This window comes from Narcine bancroftii, chromosome 11, assembly GCF_036971445.1.
Source record: "Narcine bancroftii isolate sNarBan1 chromosome 11, sNarBan1.hap1, whole genome shotgun sequence".
NCBI lineage: Eukaryota > Metazoa > Chordata > Chondrichthyes > Torpediniformes > Narcinidae > Narcine > Narcine bancroftii.
The window spans coordinates 52,322,408-52,339,094 of NC_091479.1; positions in this window are offsets into that span (position 1 = coordinate 52,322,408).

Sequence of the window (16,687 nt, forward strand, 5' to 3'; positions counted from 1 at the left end):
AAGGATGATTAATTTGGTAATCCAAGGGTTAACTCATACAGATGCTTATATTGACAAAGGGGGTGATGTGGCCATCTTGGGTCTGTCCTCAGGGTGCACTGGGATCTGGTGATATCTGCACACCAGGTAAACCTTGGAGAAAGCCCTCACACCATGCAGGTTGGCCGTAAAGTTCTGGATGTGAGGGATGGGGTAACGGTCAGGAATGGTTGCCTCGTTGAGTCGTCGACAGTCTCCGCAAGGACGCCAGCCGCCGGAGACTCACTAACCTGACAGGTTGACACTGTGGAATCCTTGATGAAATTGAAACTTAAATGCGAATTTCCTTAACTACTTTCTGGTTTCTGGTTGAAAAGTACATATTTCAACTTCTTTAACTGTTTTACATGTGCTATTAATATTTAAACATGACAGTTCATAGATGTCAAAACAATGTTTAATCAATTCCCAAAAAAGCATTTATTTTAATGTTTGTAGTTTCATTATAGCATTTATATTAGGCTTTTTTAAAATGGAAATGTGGATGTGAATTTCCTGATGTACATTTGTTTTCTTGAAGAAAAATCATTTTACATGTGTTGTTAATTTATACACAACACAGTTCATAGCTTGTGAAAACAAAGATTAAACATTTCCCAAAATGCCATTTATTTTAGTGTTTGTAGTTCCTTTCCATTTTAACATCCCAATGTTATACTCTGAGACTCAAGAACTTTACAGGTTGACACTGTGGAGTTCACTTCCATAAAAATGTCACACCTTGAAACTCACTCACATCACCAGGTCACACTGTGAAAATTACTCACATCCCAAGTTTACACTGTGGGACGCACTCACATAACATTTACAATGTGGGATTCACTAAGTCAACAAGATTATACTGTGCAAATCTCTCACATACCAAGTTTACACTGTGGGACTCACTCACATAACATTTACAATGTGGGATTCACTAAGTCAACAAGATTATACTGTGCAAATCTCTCACATAACAAGTTTACACTGTGGGACTCATTCACATTACATTTACAATGTGGGATTCATAAAGAAGACATGATTACACTGTGGGACTCACTAACATAAAGTTTACAATATGGGATTCACAAAGAAAACATGATTATTCTTTGGAACTCACTCACATCACAAGGTTACACTGTGGAACTCACTAACAAAACATTTTCAATGTCGAACTCCAATGAGAAAACAAGGTCAAAAGGTGGGACTCACTCACTTACAAGGTTAGACGGCGGGTAAAAATCACATCACATGTTCATTCTGATGAATTCATTCAAATAACAAAGTTACATTGTGGAATCCCCCTCAATAAGAAAGATAAACTGGAAGAGTCATGTAATGGAGTAGGGGCCAGTAGGAGAATACCAGCCCTCTCCAGAAAAAAAGGAAATAAGTGAAGAAAAAGCAAAGCCCCTGTCTTGGGTAAACTTATACCTCTCATTTTGTTCATTTTAGATTGGTCACAGTGTTTGAGCCACCGAAAGAAAATAGACAAACACACACCGAGAACAGTTCAGTTTATACAAATGTTTATTACTAATTCAAAAGCTGATTTCACACTACAATATGCAAGCCCTTCCCAACTATACTTATCAATGCCTGGGCTGGTCCCAAATGCCGAAGCGAGGCTACAACTGCACACTTGTAGTAGGTTGTCAGGGCGCCGGTAGCAGCTTCTCCACCTCCCCCGACCGGGACGTTGCTTGGACTCAGGCTGTTCTTCCTTCTTGACAAGGGGTGTTCCCACCCCTCGGAGAGTCTAAACTTAAGCAGCAGGACCACAGGCTTATATACCCCAAAAACAATTAATCATGCGCCTCCTCCTTCTAACATTTGTCAGTCAAAATCAAAACTGAACATTATATTCTACAATTTAGAAGATTAATTATTATGGAACCAGGATGTTATGATTTCCTCGTTTATCTCGTAGATACAAAGACTTATTAAAACTTCTCGAGCAAGACAGGTTGTGACCAATTCGTCAATTTCAGAGTGTTGCATTTGACAACTGCTTTCCCTGGGCCTCACAGTGGAATTCCATTTCAAAGTCTATCTTCAGATAAATCCCCATGGCTGAGTTTAATTACATTTGCTAGTTCTGAAAGTAAGGTGACCTGCGTGTGGACCCAGTGTCGTCAGTTCCATATAAGCAAAAAGCATCTGTGTACATGGTTTTAATCCTCCATTACAGCCCCAGACACACAAATCATAACAAATAAAAAATAAAGGTTTGGAGAAAATGGTTCCTCAGAAAGAAAAGCCAAAACAACAGGAAGAAAAGAATAAAGACGCCAGAAGAGAAAGTGAAGGCCTTACCTGCACGAAAAAGCAGGGACCCGCCGTGGAAAGAGGAGCCCGCTCCCCGAGGTGAGTGGAGACCCCGCAGGGTCGTGACCCACCAACTGTGGGACTGCAAAAATGGCTCACGGAGCCAAATAGGGGTGCACCACTGCGGATGCGCGAAGAATCGTGCATGCGCGATGTGCATGACAAGGAGAATACTGACGGGAGGGGGACCAGCTGTGGAGTTAAACTCCACAGCACCAACAGCTGTGAGATGCCCGACAGCAGGGCTCCCAGTCGGAAGATAAAGAAAGCAAATGGAAAGGGAGGGATCTGAAAGAAAAAAGGAAGCAAGAGACACAACAGATAAACAGCCCAGAAGAAGAGGACCAACATCAAGAAACCATGGAAAAAAACCCAACAAACTGAGACAAGCAGCTCATCCAGAAAGTCCAAAGAGATACAGATACAAGGAAGAGAAATAGAAGACACAAACCCAAGAGCAGACACAGAAGAAGAAGAAGGAGAACACCAAGCTCTGCACAGAGGAATAGGAGGTAAAATGAATGGAGAGTACATAAAGAAAAATTATTTTTCAAGAACAAATGAAAGCATTAAAAGAATGGCTGACACTAGAATTTAGTGAAATGAAAAGTACAGAAGAAAAAGTGAGTAGAATAGAGCTGGTCATAACAGATGTAGGGAAAGGATCAGATAATGTGGAAGAACGTGTAATGGTGGTAAAAATGGAAGTGAACAACCTAAAAAGAAAATTGGAAGAAAGTGACAAAAAAGTTAAAGAAACACAGGAGTTGTTAGCCCAGAAGTTGGATATAATGGAAAACTATAGTAGGTGAAACAATATAAAGATAGTGGGCCTTAAGGAAGATGAAGGTGGCAAAGATATGAAAGAATTTATAAAAGAACGGATCCCAAAGGTCCTGGGAATGCCAGAAGTGCAGGAAGGAATGGAAATAGAAAGCACACACAGAACATTAGCCCCAAAACCACAGTCACAACAAAAAACAAGATCCGTTTTAGTAAAATTCCTGAGATACATGACAAGAGAAAATATATTGAAGAAGGCAATGAATAAAATTAGAGAAGACTAAAAACCACTGGAATACAAAGGTCAATTTTTTTTCTACCCACACATAAGTTTGGAGCTCCTAAAGAAGAGGAAGGAGTTTAATGCAGCAAAATCGATCCTATGGTAGAAAGGCTTTAAATTTATGTTAAGATATCCAGCGGTGCTTAAAATAGTTACCCGGGGCAGCAAAATGGACTGTTCTCGGATCCGGAGAATGCACGAGAATTTGCAGAACACCAGCAAGACAGATAGAAAGATGAAGAGATGTAACAAGAACAAAGAATGACGGTAAACTATATATGAAGATGTAAAAATAATGTATAAATAAGAACTAAAGGAGGGAAGAAAAGGGAAGTCAGGGAGTAGGGGGAAAGAAAAGAGGAGGAGTTAACAAATAAATAAATAAAACATAAAAAGAAAAAGAGAAGAAACGAGTAGGAGCTTTGTTATAATGTGAAGATAAAAGTCTTTTCTGGAGGGGGTTGGGTGGGAGAGAATAACAGTTACTGCAAAATCAGTTGACACTTGCGAACGGGTTCGCAGTCCGAATGGAGAGGGAAGTTGTGGTTGCCCAGCAAGGGACAAGGGGTGACTCAGAGATGGTGGACAGTTGGGTTTAAGGGAATTATAGATGTGGGAATGGTGGAAATATTTTATGTTTTAGAAGTGTTGTCATTCAGTGCATTCAAAAAAAGAAAACTGAGAAATGGAAATGGGGAAAAGGTGGTGGTGAGGAGGCGGAAATGAGATGTAAACAAAGTATGAGATGGCTATGTTGAACTATATGACTATAAATATTAATGGAATACATAACCAAATCAAAAGGAAGAGGATATTAAATTTACTGAAAAAATAGATATAGCATTCGTGCAGGAAACACATCTAACTGAAGTGGAACAGAAGAGATTAAGGAGAGAGTGGGTAGGGCAGGTAACAGCAGCATCATATAATTCAAAAGCCAGAGGTGTAGCTATATTAATCAATAAAAATGTACCAATCAAAACAGAGGAGGAAATAATAGATCCAGCAGGGAGATATGTAATGATAAAGTGTCAGATATATTCAGAACTCTGGAATTTGGTCAATATATATGCACCTAATGAAGAGGATCAAAAGTTTATGCAAAATATTTTTTTGAAGATTGTAAAAACACAGGGGAATATATTGATAGGAGGGGACTTTAACCTTAATTTGGATTCAAAGATGGATAAAACTGGACAAAAGACTAGCAGAAAGTACAAAGTAGCCAAATTTATGGTTAAATCAATGCAGGAAATGCAACTTTTGGATCTATGGAGGAAGCAACACCCAAAGGAGAAGGAATACTCATATTATTCGAGTAGACATAAAACATACTCAAGGATTGACCTGTTCCTGTTGTCAGCCCATATCCAAGGGAGAGTTAGGATAATGGAATATAAAGCTAGATTGTTATCTGAACGCTCACCCCTGTTATTAGCATTAGAACTGGAGGACATCCCAACAAGAACATATAGATGGAGATTAAACTCCATGCTACTTAAAAGACAGGGTTTTAGAGAATTTATTGAGCGCCAAATTAAAATGTACTTTGAAATAAATATGGAATCAGTGAAAGACAAATTTATATTATGGGATGCAATGAAAGCCTTCATCAGAGGGCAGATAATAAGTTATGTAACTAAGATGAAAAAGGACTACAATCGGGAAATAGAACAGCTGGAAAGGGAAATAGTAAGTACAGAAAAAGATCTAGCATCAAGGGGAGATACAACAAAAAGAAGAGAATTGCCAGACAAAAAAAAATATGAAACACTACAAATGTATAAGGTGGAGAAGAACATAATGAAAATAAAGCAGAAGTATTACGAGTGAGGAGAAAAAATGCACAAAATACTATCTTGGCAGCTTAAAACAGAACAAGCTAAAAGAACGGTTTTGGCATCAAGGAAAAAAGACAAAAAAAATTACATAAAACCCAACAGAGATCAATGAAAACTTTAAGGAATTCTAGGAGGAATTATACTGAACTGAGATTGAAGGAAAAGAAGACAAAATAGATGAGTTTCTCGCTAAAACTGAACTACCAAAATTGCAAGAAGAGGAAAACAATCATAGCTCAAAAAACAATTTGAAAAGATGAATTAACTATTTCCATGCACCCTCCCCCTTAACGTCTATTTTTCTAAATCCACTCCATGATCGAAACATCTCCACTTAACCCAACCCACATTTCTTCTCCCATTCAAAGCACTCAGTAATACACCAAGGCAGTAAAATAAAATCTCAATGCTGGAAATACTCAGCAGGTCATCTACTGGAAAAATAATCGGAGTTAAAAACTTCAGGTTGATAACCTTTCACTGGGATTCAGAAAGATGATCAAATAAACCTGATTCTATTTGCTGTGAAAAAGAAGAGGGGAAATAACAAAATGAATAGATGGGATGAAAAGCCCGAGCAGCAGAAATGGCAGTGGTGCTGGATGAGTGGAGTCGACTGGTTGATCAGCACCTCTGTCTGGATGGAGGGGGAAAGGATACACAAGACAAACATGATGCCGTCACTGTGAGGTTCAATACGACAGCTGCAGAGAATCTGAAATGAAGGAATGGTGAAAATACTTGTTTTTGGATCAATGTGACAAAATTTGACCTGACAAAAGAAAACAAAATTGCATTGCACTGCCAGAACTCTCTTGATCAAGGGACACAATAAAATAGTCCAGAAGCCAACATTATAAAATTGAACAGCCAAGTTATGCAAATTGGCAGGAAGAGATAAAACAGAGTTACATAATTCCATGAAAGTGGTGTCACAGGAGGGAGTCACGTGATGGAGTAGAGACTGGTCAGGGAATTCCAGCCCTCTCCGGAAAAGTTGAAAAAAAACACACAAAACACAACGGTACAAGAATAAAAATTAAAACAAAGTAAAAGTAAAGGTGAGAAGAAAATGGCAGCAAAGAGAGAAAAGTCGAAAGCAACGGGAAGAAGAGAAGATGAAAGAACGTCGGAAGAAGAAGGTGAAGGCCTTACCTGTCTGAGGAGGCCCGCCGCGGAGAGAGAAGTCCGCTCCCTAAGGTCGGTGGAAGTCCCAAGCTCGGGACTACAAAAATGGCCCGCGGAGCCGAGTAAAACTGCGCAACCGCACATGCGCGATGCGCATGAAAAAAAAACACACTGACAGGAGGGGGGAACAGCTGCGGAGTCGATCTCCACAGCTGAGAGTGACAGCTGCAACACAGCAACAGGAAGAGAACATAGAAAATAACAACAACATGAAAGAAGAGAGCAAAAAGAAAACAAGGAAACAATAGATGGCCAACCCAGAGGAAGAAGAAGAAGAACAAAGAGAAATGGAAGAAGAAGGGAAAGGCAGGACAATGGATATATCTTTTTTTAAAGAATATATGGAATCAGTGAAAGAATGGCAATTACAAGAATTTAATGAGATAAAAAGAAGAATTAAGAGTGCAGAAGAAAAAATGAATAAAATAGAAATGGTCATATCAGAGATAGGAAAAAGAGTGGAAAATGTGGAAGAACGAGAAATAATCGTAGAAATGGAAGTAGAGGACAAAAGATAAATTAGAAGAATCTAATAAAAAAGTTAAAGAGGCACATGAGCTGTTAGCTCAGAAGATAGATATAATGGAAAACTATAATAGAAGAAATAATATAAAGATAGTGGGCCTTAAGGAAGATGAAGAAGGCAAGAATATGAGAGAATTTATAAAAGATTGGATCCCCAGGGTCCTAGGAAGACCAGAATTACAGGAAGAAATGGAAATAGAGAGGGCACATAGAACACTAGCCCCGAAACCACAACCGCAGCAAAAACCAAGATCCATTTTAGTAAAATTCTTAAGATATACAACAAGAGAAAATATATTGGAGAAAGCAATGAAGAAAATAAGAGAAGACAAAAAGCCACTGGAATACAAAGGTCAATTTTTTTTTTCTATCCAGACATAAGTTTTGAACTCCTGAAGAAGAGGAAGGAGTTCAATACAGCAAAAACGATCCTATGGAAAAAAGGATATAAATTTATGTTAAAGTACCCAGAGGTACTTGAAATAGTTATTCCAGGGCAACAAAACAGACTATTCTCGGATCCAGAGGAAGCAAGGAAATTTGCAGAACAACTACAAAACAAGCAGAGAGATGAAGACATATAATGAGAGTAAAAATGACCACGAACTATATGTATGTGTGTATATGGGTATATATAGATATATATATATATCTATATATATATATATATCTATATATATATAGATATATATATATATATACATATAGATGTGTATGTATATATGTGTATACATGAATGTATCCGTATTTAGAGGAAAATATATAGTATAGATAAGAATTAATAAGGGAATGAAAGGGAATAGAGGGAATAACGAGGGAATTAAAAGAGTGACTTTTGATATATATGAAAATTGAAATCTTCTCGGGAAGGGGTTGGGTGGAGAGGAGTTACGGTCACTGCAAAATCAGTTGACGCTTTCGAGTGAATTCGCAAATCCAAATGGACAGGGGAGACGTGGTTGCCTGACAAGGAATAAAGGGCAACTCAGGAGGGGGAGGGGAGAATGGGGTTAAAGAAGTTTTAAATAGCAGAATAAGGAAAATGTTTGATGTTTTAGAAATGTTGTCTTATAAAGTGTTCAAAACAAGAAAGCAGAAATGGATAAGAAAGAAAGGTGATGATGAGGAAACGGAAAGGGAAGATAAACAAAGTATGAAATGGCTACGTTGAACTATATGACTTGAAATATTAGCGGAATATATAACCAAATCAAAAGGAAGAAACTGCTAAATTTACTGAAAAAAGAAAAAAATTGATATAGCATTTGTGCAAGAAACACATTTAACTGAATTGGAGCACAAGAAATTAAAGAGAGATTGGGTAGGACACGTAACAGCAGCATCGTATAATTCAAAAGCTAGAGGAGTAGCTATATTAATCAGTAAAAATGTACCAATTAAAATAGAAGAGGAAATAATAGATCCAGCAGGGAGATATGTAATGATAAAATGTTAGATATATTCGGAGTTTTGGAATCTACCCAATGTATATTCACCTAACGAAGAAGATCAAAAGATTATGCAAGATATTTTTTTGAAGATAGCAGACACGCAAGGGAACATACTAATAGAAGGGGATTTCAACCTGAATTTGGATTCAAACGTGGATAAAACTGGGAAAAAAATTAACAGTAAGAACAAAGTAACCAAATTTATAACTAAATAGATGCATGAAATGCAACTTTTGGATATATGGAGGAAACAACACCCAAAGGAAAAGGAATATTCACTGTCTTGCACTTTGAGAGGACTTGTAGTAGTGTTGCAATGAGGGATTCTGGGGTGCAAGTGCGAGCTCCTTGAAAGTGGCAATGTGGATAGTTTTCTCTGGAGCTTTGGAGGCTGAGAGATGACATGTTGAAATTTATCCAATTATTGTAGTCCTGGAGAAGGTCGATTTCTTCTTCCCCCCCCCCCCCACCCCGTGGGAAATGTAAAAGTACTACGATGCCTATATTGAACATGAGAGGGGAAAAGAAGAGAAGTGAGGGAGGTTTTTGCACAGTGCGGTGGGGGTCTGGCCAACGCTACCAGGATAGCGGTGAAATCACCATGATTTAAGAGGCATTTGATTGGGCACATGAACAAGAGGGAATGGGTGATGTGTATGGACCATGTGCTGACAGATGGGATTAATTTAAATGAGTATCATGGTCACCACAGACATTGTTCACCAAATTGCCTATTCCTGGACTGCTCTGTTGGGTGATGATTCATCTCTTTTCAAGGATTGTTGCCCATGGGCAGTAAACTTTTCACAGAAGTCTATCTCCAATGAATGTATTTAGAACATTTCCATGAGTTAATTCCCTGTAGAAACACCAGTTTATCATTCAAGCTGTGTAGCCACAGCAATAATGCAACATTTGAAGGCCATCATTACTGAATCCATTTTAATCAGCCTTCACCTTGTACAATGTTCAGTTGAGACAACAAAATCAAAATGCAACTTTTAACCTCTAGGAAAGATTAGTAATCTTCTGTACCACAGAATTATTACTGAAAAAATATTTGGAAAATTTTGTGAATTCTACTTGCAAAGAGGGGATGAAGAGGAGCCACAATGAGATTTAAAAAAATTAAATCCAGAACATTTATTTGAAGATGTTTATCACAAAGAACATGTTCAGGTTCAGTAATGATCAATTCTAGAATGGCATGTGGCCATAATAAAAGGAATGCAGGATAGATATATTGCAAGGAAAAAGAAACTAATGATTTGGATTGTGGTTTAAATGGTTTTGTGGCGAAATTTGCAGAGGTCACCAAGATAGGGGACAGAGTAGGAAGTGTAGAAACCGTAAAGTTGCAGAAGGATATAAACAGATTAGGAAACTGGGCAAAATGATGGCAGATGAGATTTAACACCGAGAAATGTACAGTTGTACATTTTGGCAGTGGAAATAAACTATTTGGATGGGATGAAAATTCAGACCTTGGATGTGCAAAGGGACCTGGGTGTCCTTGTGCAAGGAAACCTAAAAGTTAATGACCAGGTGAAATTGGTAGTGAAGAATTCATTGGAGTACAGGAAATTAAAGAAGTTATCTCACTGAGGCATTTTGTATCTTGAAAGGTTTAGATAGGGTGGATACGGGTAAGATGGTTCCCTTGGTGGGTGAATTGAGGACAAGAAAATTAGAGGTTATCCATATAAAACAGAGATTAGGAAGAACTTCTTTAGCCAGTGGGTCATGGATCTGTGGAACCGCTGCCGCATACAGCAGTGGAAGCCAGATCACTGGGCATATTTAAACAAGAAATAGACAACTATCTCATTAGTAAGGGCATTCAGGGATATGGGAAAAGTCCGGAAATTGAAAGGAGTGCAGAGTGGTTTCGTGTCGGTTTAAGGAGCAGAATCGACGGGACTTGTGGCCTGGTTCTGTCCTTTGTCTTGAGATCTTGTTCTCATTTGAGAGAGTTTATTGAAGGCAACTAAGAAAAATGGAAAAAATTCTTGGCAGTTGTTAAGAGTAGGTTATTAATTTGACATCTCTATGTAAAACTCCAAAACTATCTGTCACTTTGGAGCGGTGCCTGTCCCTCCAACCCATGAGGAACATAGACTTTCTAATATGTCATGTGTTCTTTCAGTGACAAATGATTCTCTTATTCAAACATGGCCAGAGGTCACTCACATTTCATTTCAGCTTCACAATCGTTTTGGGTGGGTTTTCAGTTGTAAATGTGGCAAATTCCTTTTTGGGAGTGGATTTCTTGTCACATTTTTCAGTGATGTATTTGGAAAAAAATGCTGTTGTGTGGACTGCAGCTCTTGAATGCAAGTGAGCTGCATTTGTTGTCCTACCAATGCCATCTGCTGCCTGACAAGCCTTCAACCTGGCTCCTGCCCTTTCCAAGCCTTGCTCAAGGGTTTTTCTCGCCTTGTGACCCCATCATAATGGTGTACAGACATCCAATAAGCCACCATTTAAAGGCAGGGTCCATAAGACGCAGGCTTGTAAAACCCCCGGATTATCTTAAAATCGCAAGATTGGATTGGCAAGAATTGGGCGTAGCCCACAGATCTGACAGCTGCTGGTCTTCAAGGTTGTATATGGTTCTGAAAAAAACTAGGGATTGGCGGCCTTGCAGAGATAATTGTGCCCTGAACAATTCCACCGTGCCTGACTGATACAATATTTCAAATTTACAAGACTTCTCAGCCAACCTCCACGGCAAATATGCATTTGTCAAAATAGATCTAGTACATGCTTACTATTAGATTCCATTTGAGTCTTTGGATGTCACAAAGACAGCAGTGATGCTCCCATTCGGCATGTTTGAGTTTCTGAGAATACCATTCGGTCTATGGAATGCAGCTCAGATATTCCAGCAGTTCATGGACCACGAACTCACTGGCCTTGGATTTTTTAGTACTTAAGTTCATCCAGGAGATTCTGGTTGTAAGTGTGGATGAAAAGGAGCACAAGAGCCACCTTATCTCATTGTTTGCGAGGCTTGAGGAATGTGGTACCGTGATCAATCCCTGGAAAGTGTTTCTGGTGTTTCTGATCTTGTATGTTTGGGAGCTAGAGTTATGCAACATGGTATTTTGCCTGATGAATGGAAAGTGCATGGAATTTGATAATTTCCTCCCCCCGTTAGGAACGTTTGGCCAGTTGTGATGGTTTTTAGGTACGAAGAATTTTATTGTTGTTCCCTGGTGAATACCGCAGCATCTCTATTACCTCTTGCTGAACGACTCAAAGGATATGATGTCTGCTTCAAAAAGACATTAACTTTGGGAGATGATGCTGTGTTAGCTTTCCATGATGTGAACACTGTTCTTACAAATGCTACTAAGCTTGTACATCAAATGCCCAAGGCCTTGCTCTCTTACCACAGATGCATCTGTCAGTGCTGTGGGGAGCAGTGTTCGAACAACGAGTCTGTGGGCAATTAGAGCCTCTGGCATTTTTTTTTCAGCCAAACGTTCACCGGCTCAGGCAAAGTATCCTACAATTGGGCAAGAACTCTTAGCTATCTATCTCGCAGTGAAACATTTCAGTTTAAAAAAATTTATATTTATAATTTTGTATACAGTTCAATATAATAGAATCATGGGGGCGTGGCAAGATGGCGTAGGGAACAGACGTGCCTTCCAGATCTCTCTTGACTCTGATTTATTGTTTTGTCTTTAAGTGCCCGTTAACGTTCTTTTAAAAGTTTATAAATAATAAGAGGTGTTGGATTAGTGCCTAATGGTTTATCTGCAAAAAAAAAGGTAAAAGAAAATATCAACAGACTGTTAAAAAACTACATTTTCCGAAATTGTCTGAGCCTACATGTTTATAAGAAGCCAGGACTCAGCATAGAATGGATCCAGAGGAGGACGTGCAGAGTTCGGCATTGAAGCTTCGTTTTAAGCCGGTGAGGCTCTCTGAAGGTCGCACTCAACAGCTTTCAGATCAAGGGGCGGGACGGGTGCCAATGTTTCGCACGGTGGTCACTGCAGGTGTTGTTACTGAGACTTGGACAGTTGAATCAGCTGGGGCGCCACCAGCTGGAGAGTTAAAGAGCTGTCATTCGACTGCTACAGTGGTGGCGCTGCAAAATGCATCTTCAATTACAACGGTTTTTCCAGACATCGATACAGTGAAGATGATTAAAGAGATTTGGCTTAAAGATAACCCTGATCTTCAGTCTCCTGGCATTGCTGGGGGGACTTTGAGAGGGATTTTTATACAAAGTCAAACTGCTAGAAAAGATACTAAATTAAGGGAAGGGACAGAAGATCCCGTGGTCTCTAAGGAACAGCAAGACCCCATTATGCCTGAATCTACTTCTGTTGAAATGTCTGTTAAGGATCTTGAAGATAAGATATATTCTGTATCGAGTCACTTAGCTAATTTTGTGAACCTGTTTATTTCCAAGATTAATGCGATGGCGGAAGTCATTAATGGAGCTTTTAAGCTTGAAACCATTGAAAGATTTGAAATGGGTGATCAAGGTTTAGTCGATGCACAGGATCAAATGCAAGATGAAAATAGAATAATTGAAACATTGCAGATCCAAAATAAAAATTTAGCAAAAAAGGTTGATTATTTGGAGAATCAATCTAGACGGAACAACGTGAAAATTGTTGGTTTGCCAGAAGGCATAGAAGGACCAGATCCAAGAAAAAAATTTACTGAATGGATTCCACGAGTGTTAGGACAGGATAAATTCCCTGAAGGTTTAATACTGGAACGTGCTTATAGAGTTTTAAGAAGAAATTCTTTTTCAGGAGAGAATCCAAGATCTATTTTGATCCGTTGTTTAAACTATTGTGACAGAGAGACAATTTTACGTACGGCTATTAGAAATGCCCAGCAAAATAGATCTCCTTTGATGGTTCAGAATAATCCTGTTTTCTTCTATCAAGATTTGAGTCAAGAAATTATGTTTCAATGACGCAAATTTAATTCTGTGAAAGAACGGTTGTGGAAAAAAAAGACATAAGGGAACATTCAGGTATTCTGCAGTACTGAATATTTTTTAGGATGGAAATTAGCCAAAGTTCTTTGACAATCCTAAAGAGGTTATGGACTTTGCTCAGTCTCTACCAATCATGCAGTTTCAGGAACGATGTAGTCCTTTCTCCAAAGAGAATAGAGATGTAAGGTGGGATCCGGTTTTTTAAAAGAAATGGAAGCAATGGTGACCGAAGTGGTAACGTTGATTTAAAAAAATAAAGAGTTTAAATAATGATGATAGTTTAATGAAATGGGAGTTGGGAGAGGGAACTGGGTGGGCACTAGTTTCCAGAAGTCATCAGCTACCTGTGAGTTATCTCACACCCAATATTTTGGGGGAGTTACCGCTTTGGGCGGTTTAAACAGGAGGGGGTAGTTGTGACCTCCGACCTGTTTTTTTTTCTTTTTAATTTTTGGGTTAAGAAGTGAAGGTTTTTTTTATTATTATTATTTTTTAAATAAATATTTTTTTTAACTCTTTTTGTTTTCTGATTGTAATTGAGAGGGAATTAGGAGGTTTTTTTTCTCTCTCCTTTTTTTTCTCTTTTTTTTGGGGGGGGTTTCTCTTTTTTCTTTCTTTTTTAAGAGGATGATGTCACAGAAGATAATAAGTCAAAAATTGAGGATGTTGAATTCGATGATGAGGAAGATGAGGGGAAAGATGATAAGAAAAAAAAGAGGAAAATTAAGTACAAATACATTGAGGGAGAAGAGTTTAATAAAATTAAGTTAATTTCGATAGAGAATTTTGAAGATGTTATAAATGAAGAATATGGAGAATTTTATAAGAGTTTGAACTTTTTTCTTTTTTTTTCTTTTTTATATAAGGGGAGGGGAAGGGAATAAAAAGTTTATTTGATTGTTTTTCTAAGGGATGTTTTTGTTCTCTCGATGAATTATAAGGGAAACTTGGTATTAATGGAAATTCTGCATTTATGTATTATTAATTATGATTTTTTTGAATAACGGATATGTGGTTGATATATGATTTTAATATTTGAACTTAGTTTTAAAGTGGATTTCATTTGTTAAATACATGAATTATGTTTGATTTAAATATATGTTTAAGGGTATTATTTTAGTATTGATATTTTTTTGTTGTTAGTAATTTTTTTTGTTGGTAAGTTTTATCCTTTTTTTGTAAGTGGGGTTTTTTCTATTTTATTTACAATATTGTTAATTAATTCTTCACTCTTTATTTTGGGGGGGAGGGTAGGACTAATTTTAAATTAGATGATTAATGTTGTGTTATAATTATTGGGGGGGTTAATTTGTCTAGTTTAATGATGTAGTATTCTAATTTTTATTATCTTATTTTTTATTATTTCTTTAAATGTAATTTTTATATTATTAATGTCATAAAATTTTAAATAAAGTTTTAAAAAAAAGAAATAGAAGAGCTGGAAACAAATTTGGAAATTGGAAAAGGTGTTCCAAAAGTCTGGTTCCAAAGAATTCACACACTTAATAATGAAACAAATCAAATACAAATACATGTGGCATAGTTAAAAGAAAGAAGAAAGAAATCCCCCCATAGACCACCCCCATCGCCCCTTCCATCCCCTTGCTAAAAGGAAAAGAAGAAAAATGAGTACAAGGGACCACCAATGGGAGCACTGATTACTTTAATGTCCCTTTTCATAAACTGAGGCCTAAAGGAGAAATGGAATATTCACACCCACCCTTTGTAAATGTGGGCTCCACATTCTTCCATAATATATGGTTGTTGCCTCGTGCTAACCGGGATGCAACCCAGTACACAAGATGGCTGACAAACCCGGTGACTGCGAAGATCGCGTGAAAACCAACAAACTTCATCCCAAGTGACATCCTGCACAGCGGGAAGCAATGAGCAATGGCGGGAACACCCACCAATCCTAGGCCAGTGCTGCCGTCTCGTAAGTCCTGTCGTCAGCAGCGGGAGAGTATACAAGAGATTCCAGTTCAACAAACCATTCTTCGACTTTGACTTCTTGGGTGTGTATTGTTCATTCCACACTTCATGGTAAGTGTGCTGGATATCGGTGTGAAGGAAGAGACTTTCACCATTGAACACCTCAAGCCACCACATCTGGACATTAGCAAACTGGTCTCCACTCAGCCCCCACAACGCAGATATAGGTGACCGAAAGCAGCGAACAGTGCTCCAATCACTGGTTCTGGGGTGGTGGGGGGGGATCATGTTAACTGGGATGCCAACCTGTACACAAGATGGCCGATGAACGTGGTGACCGCGCAGAGTCAACGGGGACCAACAACTTTCGTCCCAGGGGCGAACCCACACAGCAGGAATCAACAAAGATGGGAACACTGACCAATTGGAGGCCGGCACGACTGTGACATCACTCCAATTGACAGCAGCGGGGAGAGAATAGAAGTAGAGCTGCCAGTGTAATAAAGGAGTCTTTGACTTTGATTTCTTGACTGTGTGTCCTTCTTTCCACACTTCACAGTAGCGCGCACACTCCAATTACACATCAAATGGTCTTCCTCATTTACATCGGGAGTCACGTGTATGGTTTCCTCACCTAAAGTGTGAGAAGTGCAGCAAAGATCGTCAGACTTGTTTCTGGTTTGTTTTAAGCGGGTGATAGGAGGAAAGTTTGAATATGGATCTCTTTGTCGTTGGGAACGAGGGAGATGACCTGACAACATTATGAGAGGACACGGCAGCATGGATTGAGAGAGGATAATGCAAAGAAGCCGAACACCAGGTGTCACAATTTCCGAATAACCGATCGGCTGCTTGGACTTGAAGAAATGTCTTCAATGAAAATGTAATATCCTTGGAATTCTCTCCCCTGTTGAAGGTTCATTTGAAATTGGGATCCATGGACTTGTGATGAGTTTATTGCCATACCCATTCGTAGCGGGATAATATGCATCAAACTTAGATGCAGATACTTTGAAAAAAGTAACAGGCATTAAATTGTAAGTGGTAATAAATATGAAGGAAAGATTGATAATCAATAGTCTCCCTTGCAGTTCGGGTACAATGTATTGCTTGAGATCAGAGGAATCTTGGAGCAAGGACAAAGTGATCCTGTTTCCCAAGGATTTGATTGAGTTGTGGTGTAGTTGTAAGTTGATGGGCCGAATGGTCTGCTGCTCCTTCCACTGGCTCTGCTTTCAGTCTTGCGATGCTGATTGGGTGCACCTGTGTGTTCGCTCGCTCGCTGATTGGTTGTATTAAATGTGCGAGCCAATGGGTTGATTCGGTGAGGCCACTATTGGTTTGGACGCTGAAGTCGGGTTGGATTGAT